The sequence below is a fragment of the Diadema setosum genome, chromosome 11, assembly GCF_964275005.1.
Source record: "Diadema setosum chromosome 11, eeDiaSeto1, whole genome shotgun sequence".
Lineage (NCBI taxonomy): Eukaryota > Metazoa > Echinodermata > Echinoidea > Diadematoida > Diadematidae > Diadema > Diadema setosum.
This window is the reverse complement of record NC_092695.1, coordinates 3,691,559-3,703,930: the sequence shown is the minus strand read 5'-3', so window position 1 is coordinate 3,703,930 and position 12,372 is coordinate 3,691,559.

Genomic DNA, 12,372 nt, shown 5'->3' with positions numbered 1-12,372 from the left:
TTCCCTGGAAGGTACGTGCTCAATAATTACTCTCATTTTGACAACTCTCTGAATTATGCAAAATAGATCACTGCATGTTTATTTTTGTCTAATATTAGTTATGTTTATTTGAAAATCTATTGAGACTTTACCAAGAGATTTGTGTGTCACGGAAACAATTCCTACATACTTTCGTTGACCTTTGACCTCTTTCATATTACGGAATTATATATTTTACGAAAACAATAAAAATAGTAAAGCACAAAACTATTATGAAGAGTTTGTTTGCAAAAACGGATAAGTCTATTTTTGAAGATTTTGAAGTACGGTCTCTGTCATAAAGTACAAAATAATACTTTTCAAATGATATATTGGTCACTACAAAGTCACATTTTGGAAGTTATTATCAAAAGAAGCAAAAATTTTCTTATTATTCTCTTTTTTTCTTGACCTTTAATCGCGAATATATATATATATATATATATATATATATATATATATATATAACACATATATAATATGATTATAAAGAGCTGACGGGCGGTTTTGAGTGGTTTCTAGGGAGTAATCTAACGGGCGGTTTCGGGCCCGTTTATTTCGCTTGTTTATTCGTTACTTTGATATAGTGAAATTAAATTTCACCTATAAAATGAGATAACATATTGCACAAAACTCAGTTGGTCCAGAAAACATGTGAAAATGTGCAATGCAGAGTTGTGTGTTGTGAAAATGTTTGCAACTGATGTATCCTCCTGGAAATCAGATTTTTCTTAATTGTTTAGATCAATTTTCGCAAATAAAACTGATGGGGTAAAGTTTCCAAGCATAGTTCTCAATGATGTCCGGTCAGTGGCGTATCTAGGGAAAACGGCGCCCGGGGCAAGCACGAAAATTGCGCCCCTAATTTCTGAAAAAGTGTTCAACCCCAACACCATCCCGGTAGGGACTTTAAACAAAGTCCACATGATGCTTTTTCAAGCACTTAAAAGGGATCTTTTGAGGGTGATTTAAATGTAATTAATTTTGATAGATTTTGGCGAGCGAGCGCAGCGAGCGAGCCGAAATTTTTTTTATTTCAGCTTACAAAACATGGAATTCTTGTCATTTTTTGCTTACCAAATCTTACAGTTCTAATCAAGATATAGTGACGGCCTTATAGATAACGATATTAAAAAAATTAGTGCGCGCGAGTGAGCTGAAATTTGTATATGTCCTCGTCATCATCACGTATTGTTCTTATCTTTTTTTATATATAAATTTTGGCGAGCGAGCGCAGCGAGCAAGCCGAAAATTTTTGTATTTCAGCTTAACACAAATCATGAAACTCTTGTCATTTTTTGCTTATTAAATCTTACAATTCTAATCAAGATATAGTGACGGCCTTATAGATAACGATTTATACCAACAAAATGAGGACTTGAAAAAAATACTCTAAATTAGCACGAGCGAGTGAGCCGAAATTTGTATATTTCCGCGTCATCATTACGTTTTGTTGTTATCTTGTTTGATTCGGGGTTTTTTTGCCCCCCCCCCCCCGTATGTTCGAAACCGTTGGCGCCTTCTTTTGATCCAATTGGCGATCGCTTCAGAACGAAATTGCAGCCGCTGCTCAGTGAAACATTTTGCCTGCTAAATATAAAATGACATGTGTGAACACAATAGACACTGTCATTTTGACATCATCACGTTTTGTTCTTACCTTCTTTTTTATATAAATTTTGGCGAGCGAGCGCAGCGAGCGAGCCGAAAATGTTTGTATTTCAGCTCACAGAACATGGAATTTTTGTGTGAACACAATAAACATTGTCATTTTGTCCGCGTCATCATCATGTTTTGTTTTGATCTTGTTTGATTTGGTTTTCTGCCCCCCCCCCCCCCCCATTCTCCCTCCCCCCTTCCGGGCGAGTTTTTTTTTTTTTTTTTCTTCTTCTTCTTCTTCTCCTTTTCTTTTTTTTTTTCTTCTTCTTCTTCGTTTTTTTTTTCCTTTTTTTTCTTCTTCTTCTTCGTTTTTTTTTTCGTTTTTTTTTTGCGCCCCCAAGGAGTGGCGCCCGGGGCACGTGCCCCCCTTGCCCCCCCCCCTAGATACGCCACTGTGTCCGGTCGAGTATCATTATTATCATTATTTACAAAGTCTTGATTAACCTCCGACCTGATATTCTGACTTATGAAGTTAATATAAAAGTATATACTTACAATCTCATGAACTCGGCATTTAAAGGTAGGGGATACCTTTTACAGACCTCCCAAAATGCAGCAAAACATTAAATATGAACCTCAGGGGACTTGTTTAGGCCACTGCTGACAAATTTGGAAGTCAACAGTTATCTACAATTTGAATAATGCACAAAACTCAACTACTCAGTAGTTCTGTGTGTCAGCCACACTTATGCCTTTTTGTTGCAGTCTTCTGTATTTTTTTATCTATAAACACAAATCTAAAAGTATAAGAGCTGATGTAATAACATAATAGAGTGTGTGGCAAGAATGTATATAGAAATGTTTGTAAGTTTTGATGAACTTTCTCCACAAAATATACATGATGGACACACATGCAGTGCATGGGTCTGCAAAGGTAGCCTAGTAGTGTACTGGAATTTACGGTGAGCCCCGAAAAAAATTCAATTCAAAATCTAACGGTCAATAAAAATGTACTAAATGTTACCTTCCACTTTCAATACTTTATGGGAGTTTCTAAAATGATACTCTCTTCAACATAACACTGTATTTATACAACTCTTCATTTAAGGCATGCAAATGGGATTCCCTACCTTTAAAGTATTGTTAGCAAATCCTATAACCAATTTCTGTAAAAGTAACACTTTTTATATAGCAGATCAGTAATATTTTTCAACCAAAAGTCGGAAACCACGAGAACATGTACAAGGTTAGCATAATTTCTGAAGGATATCGGTTCTGTTTTGATTTATGATATTCTTTTATTTTTGTAAGGGTAATGTTGTTTTGATTTATCTTTTTTCCGATATATTTTTTTTTTTTGCTCTGCGATCTATTGGTTTTGTATTTGATTTTTTTCCAAAGAGTGTTGTGCATTTTTCTATTATCTTTTTGTTTCATTGCAATGATTATTGTGTATGTATTATCTTATACTTTGATTGTAACAATGCATGTTTTTACATGACGGACTTGCTGAAAAAAAACCAACAACAGCCTAACAGGTGAGTGCAAGTATTTTAACCGGTGTATTAATAAAAAAAAAAAAAAAATGCGAAATTTGTATTCACGCATCCCCGTGTTGTAACCATTATGTACTATCTCATCTTGGATAAGATTTATAGAGACGGCGAAAAGTACGCCTATAAATACCATCATTAAGACATCATGTTCCCTTGGCATGAATTTCAATTATTATTATTTTTTTTGTTTGAGTGGCGGCATCAAAGTTGGTTCAAAGGGAATAAGGCTGTTATGACTTATTCACTAGAACCTCCTTGGTTTCCTCGCTTTCTGCATCTCACTGGTGTCATTACAATAAAGCACGTGAAATCGATCATTAAAAATAAAGAGTTAATGGTCCCCAATGGCGGAAAAGAATGCGCGCCCTCATTGGCGGGGTATAGCCTATAGCTCTCGCGCCACTATAAACGGGTAAATATTTTCCCATCAAGAGACGTGTGTTAAAATAATAATAAAAATTCAAAAAATTCTGTAAAATAGCTGGGAGGAATGGGGTGTTTCATCTTCACTGACCTGGATAAGTGAGATATACCCTTTCATCCACCAAATTTCGAAAGGGGGGGGGGGGGTGTTCTTCTGCTCAAACTCTGTCCAAGGGTTCGCAAAGCCAGACTACGAGTTCTTTTCACTCAAATTATTTTCTGTAAGTGCACCCAATGAAATAATAGTCCCCTCAAATTCCATGAGAAAAAGCTTTCATCTTCCAACCAAAATGCAGTTTGTAGAGGAATTCATACCCAATATCTGCAGCTATTCAGGTTTTTTTTTTTTTTTTTTTTTTTTTTTTTTGCCATACTGCATTTCTGATTTTTTAATTATTCTTTTCTTCATTTATTTTAGTATCTTTGGAACGATTTTGCGAAGGGGTCAGGGACATTCCATTTTATCTACAGGTGTGAGCCCTATTCTACAGTCTTCTATTTCTGTGGTGATGACCAAGAGTTATAGAAGCGCTATCTTTAGGTGACCTCCAGATAGCTTCTTTGCGACAGCACTCACAGGTCTATGTCACCCATTATTCATGCGTGTACAAAAGGTCAATCTATGGCATATGTTGCTCTTGTAAATTGCGCGAACTCCTCTGGATAAAAATATTACTTTTTTTTTTTTTAATTCTAACAAAGGTCAATCTATGGCATATGTTGCTCTTGTAAATTACGCGAACTCCTCTGGATAAAAATATTACTTTTTTTTTAAATTCTAACATAATGTACACACACGATCAAAATTTGTTCGTTTTGTGGAAGATTTTTTTTTTTCAAATTTCTTTGTCCCTATTATGATGGGATCTGTAAGCCTAAATATTACAATCTTTGTAATTTTACTTACCCGACATGAATTTCTACTTGCTCCGAGCAAAAGGTCAAGCGCTTTATTTATAGCGCCATAATCATAAGTAGACCTACAGATTATTATGCTACAATTAATGCTCTCGTTTTGTTTGTTTTTTCTCTGGTTGGCAATTGGGGTAACGAAAATCTTTAGATTTGGCATTCCAGTGGCCCGAAAATTATGTGCATGGCATGGCCGGGTGGCTATATCGAGATAAGAATGTGATTGCTATCTAGAAGTCTTTTATGTCTAATCCCGGTTTGCCTATTTACCATGTTGGGCCTATGATCTAAATCTGTTTTGTCTCTCACATAATATTCGCTGTGAATTGTACATTGGAATGCACCTTCCCCCGAGACCGAACATCATATATAGGCCTACCATTCCCACTGGCGTAGCCAGGGGGGGGGGGGGGGGGGGGGGGGGGGGGCGATGGGGGCGGTCGCCCCCCCCCCCCCCCCTAAGATTTGGACCGAGGAGTTGGGAGGCGGAAAAAAAAATGCGTGTATACTGTATGCATGCACATGAAGCGGGTCTCCTTTGCAACCTTTCATCAAATAAGATATATTTTTTTTTTTTGCATATTTCACTCAAAGTGTGCACCAGATCGTTGAATTTCAATTCAAAATATGCAAAATCTCTCGTGCTTGGGAGGGGGATACCCCCTCCCAAACCCTCCCCTTCTTTGCCGCTTTCCCTAGCTAAGTACACTTTTTAGATTAAAAAAAATTCTGAATAATTCTGAGTGCACAAGACTTTTCACTAATATTCCGAAAACTGAAGGTTCCCTCATGTATAAGGGGAATTTCCCCTTTTAATCGACCCTTTCCTCCCTCAGCCCCCCCCCAATCATTTTTTTTTTTGATTACCCAAATGTTGATTCCATCAAATATGCTTATTATGCGTATACGAGATATCTCAATTTCAGCCTTAAAAAGATACAAGCTCCATCGGAAGGGAAGAGTGGAGATAACACTCGCCAACGCCTTCTTCCTGTTCCCCCCCCCCCCCCGCCATGCAAAGAAGTAGACTGTGGCTATACCAAGATCGCTTTATTTCAATTCTAAAAACGCAAAAGCTCCGCGAGCGGGAGGGGGAATCCCCCTTCCCCTAAGTTCTACCTCACTAGACTTTATACATACGCACAGATGGTGCACATTCGGAATAAGAGCTAAATTCCGTGATTTTAACACTTCGATGAAAAAGTGTTGCACCAAAAATTTGCACCAGATCGCTGAATTTCAGGTCTGAAAACGCAAAATCACCTTCGTGTGGGAGGGGATATGCCCCTATCTACACCCTCGTGTGCATGCTTTTTCTGTTTGATTGCTGAACAGACAGCGTTCATGATATTCAGTGTAAGAATTAATACAAGAAGAGTAGTGTGTTTGAATTATACTGTTTTATAGGCAAATTGTTCAATAATAATCTACAATAAAATATACGGCAACCTTAAACAAGTGGGCCTGTTTCAACTCGTTAAAACACGCAAAAACATGCATCAAATTGCACCATTTGCAACATCAAAATGCAAAAAGTTCTCACCGTAGGAGGGGGGACACCCCCTCCCACACCCTCCCCTACCCCCTCGCTCTCTCCGCTCGCTCGGGTTCAGTTGAGTTCGTGATATACAGTGAAAAGAATTAATACAAGAAGTGTATCTAAATTATACCATTTTATAGGAAAATTGTTCAATAATAATCTACACTAAAATATACTGCTACCTTAAACAAGTGGGACTGTTTCACGTCGATAAAACGCGCAAAAACATGCATCAAATTGTACCATTTGCAAAATCAAAATGCAAAAAGTTCTTACCGTTGGGGGGGGGGGGGGACACCCCCCTCCCACACCCTCCCCTCCCCCCTCGTTGGCTCCGCTCGCTCGGGTTCAGTCGCGTTCATGATATTCAGTGAAAAGAATTAATCAAGAAGTGTATTGGAATTATACCATTTTATAGGCAAATTGTTCAATAATAATCTACACTAAAATATATTGCAATCTAAAACAAGTGGGACTGTTTCACGTCGTTAAAACACGCAAAAACATGCATCAAATTGCACCATTTGCAAAACCAATATGTAAAAACTTCTCACCGTGGGAGGGGGGAAACCCCCCTCCCATACCCTCCCCTACCCCCTCGCTCGCTCCGCTCGCTCGGGTTCAGTCGCGTTCATGATATTCAGTGAAAAAGAATTAATACAAGTCACGTCGATAAAACGCGCAAAAACATGCATCAAATTGCACCATTTGCAAAATCAAAATGCAAAAAGTTCTTACCGTGGGAGGGGGGGACACCCCCCTCCCACACCCTCCCCTCCCCCCTCGTTGGCTCCGCTCGCTCGGGTTCAGTCGCGTTCATGATATTCAGTGAAAAGAATTAATACAAGAAGTGTATTGGAATTATACCATTTTATAGGCAAATTGTTCAATAATAATCTACACTAAAATATACTGCAATCTTAAACAAGTGGGACTATTTCACGTCGTTAAAACACGCAAATACATGCATCAAATTGCACCATTTGCAAAATCAAAATGTAAAAAGTTCTCACCGTGGGAGGGGGTTCCCCTCTCACCCTCCCCTACCCCCTCGCTCGCTCCGCTCGCTCCGCTCGCTCGGGTTCAGTCGCGTTCATGATATTCAGTGAAAAGAATTAATACAAGAAGTGTATTTGAATTATACCATTTTATAGGCAAATTGTTCAATAATAATCTACACTAAAATATACTGCTACCTTAAACAAGAGGGACTGTTTCACGTCAATAAAACGCGCAAAAACATGCATCAAATTGCACCATTTGCAACATCAAAATGCAAAAAGTTCTTATCGTGGGAGGGAGGACTTAAATCGTGGGAGGGGGGACACCCCCTCCCACACCCTCCCCTCCCCCTCGCTCTCTCCGCTCGCTCGGGTTCAGTCGCGTTCATGATATAGAATATACTGCAATCTTAAACAAGTGGGACTGTTTCACGTCGTTAAAACATGCAGCAAATTGCACCATTTGCAAAATCAAAATGTAAAAAGTTCTCACCGTGGGAGGGGGAAACCCCCCTCCCACACCCTCCCCTACCCCCTCGCTCGCTCCGCTCGCTCGGGTTCAGTCGCGTTCATGATATTCAGTGAAAAGAATTAATACAAGAAGTGTATTGGAATTATACCATTTTATAGGCAAATTGTTCAATGATAATCTACTCTAAAATATACTGCAATCTTAAACAAGTGGGACTGTTTCACGTCGTTAAAACACGCAAATACATGCATCAAATTGCACCATTTGCAAAATCAAAATGTAAAAAGTTCTCACCGTGGGAGGGGGGAAACCCCCTCCCACACCCTCCCCTACCCCCTCGCTCGCTCCGCTCGCTCGGGTTCAGTCGCGTTCATGATATTCAGTGAAAAGAATATTTGAATTATACCATTTTATAGGCAAATTGCTCAATAATAATCTACACTGTAATATACTGCTATCTTAAACAATGGGACTGTTTCACGTCGATAAAACGCGCAAAAACATGCATCAAATTGCACCATTTGCAACATCAAAATGCAAAAAGTTCTTATCGTGGGAGGGGGACACCCCCCTCCCACACCACCTCCCTCCCACACCCTCCCCTCCCCCCTCGCTCGCTCCGCTCGCTCGGGTTCAGTCGCGTTCATGATATTCAGTGAAAAGAATTAATACAAGAAGTGTATCTAAATTATACCCTTTTATAGGCAAATTGTTCAATAATAATCTACATCAAAATAAACTGCTACCATAAACAAGTGGGACTGTTTCACGTCGATAAAACGCGCAAAAACATGCATCAAATTGCACCATTTACAACATCCAAATGCAAAAAAGTTCTTACCGTGGGAGGGGGGACACCACCCTCCCACACCCTCCCCCCCTCGCTCGCTCCGCTCGCTCGGGCTCGGTCGCTTCGCTCCCTCGCAGACTAACCGCCCCCCCCCCCCTAAGATGAAATCCTGGCTACGCCGTTGACCATTCCCCTGCAATGTATTTTGTTAATCACATCGAAAACACCACTGCAACCGGTGGTCATCTTTTTAATTGTGGCATTGTAATAGAGAGTTTCATAATATCGAGCAGTAGGCCTATGTGATTCAAGGAATTAGTGGAAGAGAGACAAGAATCTCTTCCACATCCCTTAGTGTACGTGTGATTGAAACCAATTAAGATTTATACCCTCTGCGAAAGGCTCTTTGGTTGTAAAGAAGAAGAATAAGAAAAAAAAACATCCAAACAAACAAACAAACAAACAAACAAACAAACAAAACCAAAAAATAACAAAAAGCAACACAACGATCAACTGGCAATTACTGACCAACCAACCAACCAAAAAAAAAACAAACAAAAAAACAAAAAAAAAACAACAAAAACACAAAACAAAACAAACATGAAACGCATACAGGACCTTTTAATTTCATGATTTTGTGAACTATTTTAGATGTAAATTTCATGATTTGTAAAACTTTCCTATCCTCTCTCAAAATTTCACTATTTCCCCCATATCTATGCCTATCTTCCTGAAACTTTTATAGTTTATACGTGTACTACCAAATAAAGATTCCCTAGACAATTTACTAATACTGAAATTATACTTTTTCTCCATTATACCTTGAAAATTACTCAGTTCGTATAAAACTTACAAAAGGGTCAAAAGTCAAGTAAAAATCCTCAAATCTCCAAATACACGCTCTCTTAGAAAATATTACTGTTCAAGGAAAGTGAACATTCAACACAAATGTGACATACAATATCATTTAATATTTTGCCAATTATTAGCTGTCATCACACATTGTCAAGACGTATAGTCCCTATATAGGAGAATCATGCATTCTGGCGGAGGCATTCCAGTCGCCATAGCGGCACTGGTAGTTTTTGATATTTCCATTAAAAAAACAAAAACAAAACAAAACAAAAGCATTATATACACGGCGTGCAATAATGAGGCAACCGCTCTCAAGGAACGCGTTATACTTTTGTTTGTTTTAAAGAATATTTCATTCTTTCAGCAATGGAAAACAAAAATAAATATACAAACAGATTTATACAAAAATCTTTACATCAATTTCGTAAACACTTTCATCAAATTATATAAACCCATTTATACAAAGTTTTAACATCGATTTCGTAATCTTTACACTCTGATGCATTTTTCACCAAACATAAAACACAATCCATAGACAGCAATACCTTTTTTTTTACTACTTTTTCACTAAACACACATTTTCTTTATAAATGTAATTCATTCATTATGTTACGAATTGTATTACGTGTATCTAAATCAATAACACAAAAACATTTCTTCTCAACATTCATTCCAACCACTTATAAATGATATCCATTGATTGAAGTTTATTCCTATAATAAAAAAAGCATCCAGATCACCCTTATCCCCGTCCATTCTCCCCCAGTTGATACCTCCCTTACCCCAATTCCCCTTTCAAAATCACCCATTACAGCAAAACCTCAGAGCAACTAAAACATGTTTGCCCTGACATACATTATAACACATAATATTTCAGTTCGAGTGCGTCGAAAGCCATTTCCTGGTGGATGTGCAATAGGCCTTACTCTATAAAACAAAAGCAAAACATATTCTCAAATCTTTTTCCAGTTTTCCCAATTTTGCAAATGTATTGAAAACGTATTGCGTATGATTGCTAACTTTTCTTCTTCTAACTTATCTTGTTCTACGAAACTTTTACTGAAGTATTCCTTTGTGGTTGTGTTATTTTTCCTTCCTAAAAAGAAATAAAACAAACAAACAATTTCTTCACCAATATTATAATTGAGCTTTTCCTTTGTCTGGCATATACCAAAAAGAATCTCTTCCCAACTCAACTCTTGCAAATCAACTTTGTAATCATTACATCTGTTTGTTTTTGCATAATCTTTTATTGATTCCATATTCAAAACAATTTCAAAACAAATCAAATCACGTGTATTATGAACTCCACGATTTAGCATAACACTATTATAATGAAATCAAACCAAGCTGTACTTTCAGCAGAAACAGTATATTCGTAAAGAATATACAATGCACCAGAAAAAAGAAAACAACATACACTGCTTACTTACTTTCGTTAACATCAAATCGAGCTGTACTTTCAGCATGACAGTACATTCTTATAAAGAAAAGATTACTTAAATAAACATCATCAAACTTTCCACACACCCAAATTGAACATCGATACGTTAATGTTGATCGATTCCGCTTGTGCGACTCCTCCTCCCCCCCCCCCCCCCCCCCCATCGTCACATGATATTCCGAAAGAAACGGAAACTATAAAGTATAAAGAAGAGCATGCATGCATTTATGTGTACGGTAATACCGCGTAATACACACAACTCACCGCCAAACTCAAGGAACACATACGCTGGAAATCCCACAGGTGAGTCCTGCGACATATGCATGCCTCTTTCTGTACTGGTATTTGTTCCATATTTACCTAATTTTTGTTTAAAAGCCTGCATCTGTTCTTGGTTCTGTGATTCTCATGACTGAAACACAGCGTTAGAACCGTAGTGTATTTGCAAGTGGGACTTCTAATCTGCGTGTAGTCATTGTAACGTAATCCACGTCGGCGACACGCCGAACCCGTCGGCGTAGGGTTCGTACACAACGCCGCTGACTTTTGTCCTAGCCCTTGCCTTGGATCATGGATGGTGTAGACTGTAGAACCCCCTCTGTGCTAAGCAGCAACGTAATCATGCTTTAGGAAAACATTATGTTTTTCAAATCTATGTAACTTCTAAAGATTTTTGTTGCCCTGGACATGTGATGAGCGAAATTGGAAAGAAAATACCGACATTTTATGTGACTTTGTGAGTATGCCATACATGTATTTCCAAATAATGCAACATTCCCTTTTTGGATAGGGCATAGTAGGAGTTGCATATTGTATACATGGTATCTATAGTAAATGATGAAGTTCCAAATCCATGTGGGTGTACATGTATGTCATGTATATGTTTGTGGGCACAAAATACACTGTAGTTACAGTTGTAGGGTTCTATACATAAAGAGTGAGGGCTATCCTGGGTTTTAGGGGTCTAAATTATTTTGGGCTGCTAACTTCAGCACAGGCATAGATACGGACTATGGAAAGCCAAAATGGTTTCACCATAACCCTAAGTTAGAAGCCCAAAATAATTTAGACCCCTAAAACCCAGGAAAGCCAAGAGTGAGTCTGGGTGTGTTTCAGTATGTAGACTCGTGTCTTCAACTCAAGTTTGTAAGGCTTTTTTTCTTCTCCAAAGTAACATTCCTAAAGGGTGCAATGCCAATGGAGTTGTAGCACTTTCATTTTTTTTTTTTTCACCAAAGTAGGAATATCCCACTGTGACAAAGCTACATGTAGGATTCTGTTTTTAAACATCTGCCCCGACCAACTTGATTGTAGTTGGGGACTTCTTTGTTGGTTTATGATACAAGGTCAAATTTTAAATCCAGATTTCTGCTTAAAAAGAAAGAGAGGTTGATATGTGATTACTTTGTTGCTCTAAAAGTATCATCTTGTTGGCGGACTTCCAAAGGCATTTTGCATTTTACAGAATTTTCTAGCCTAATAGCTTTGAGATTCTATTTCTCCTGCATCCCATGCAATTCCCCAAAGCATTCTGGTTTGTTCAAATGTGTGACGGGTTAGTGCGTTCGTAAATTGGACAGCGTTTTTAAACTTTATCGAAAATGGCTGATCATTTCTTTCAACCAAGGATGCAAGGAGAGTTGGTATGCTATATAACTTTGTAGTATACGACCATGCCATCTTTAGTAACAATCAAACTCACAATCTCGGGGCTGCCCTCAAAAGCATCCATGGAAGTTCAAAAGGGGCCAAGGAGATACAG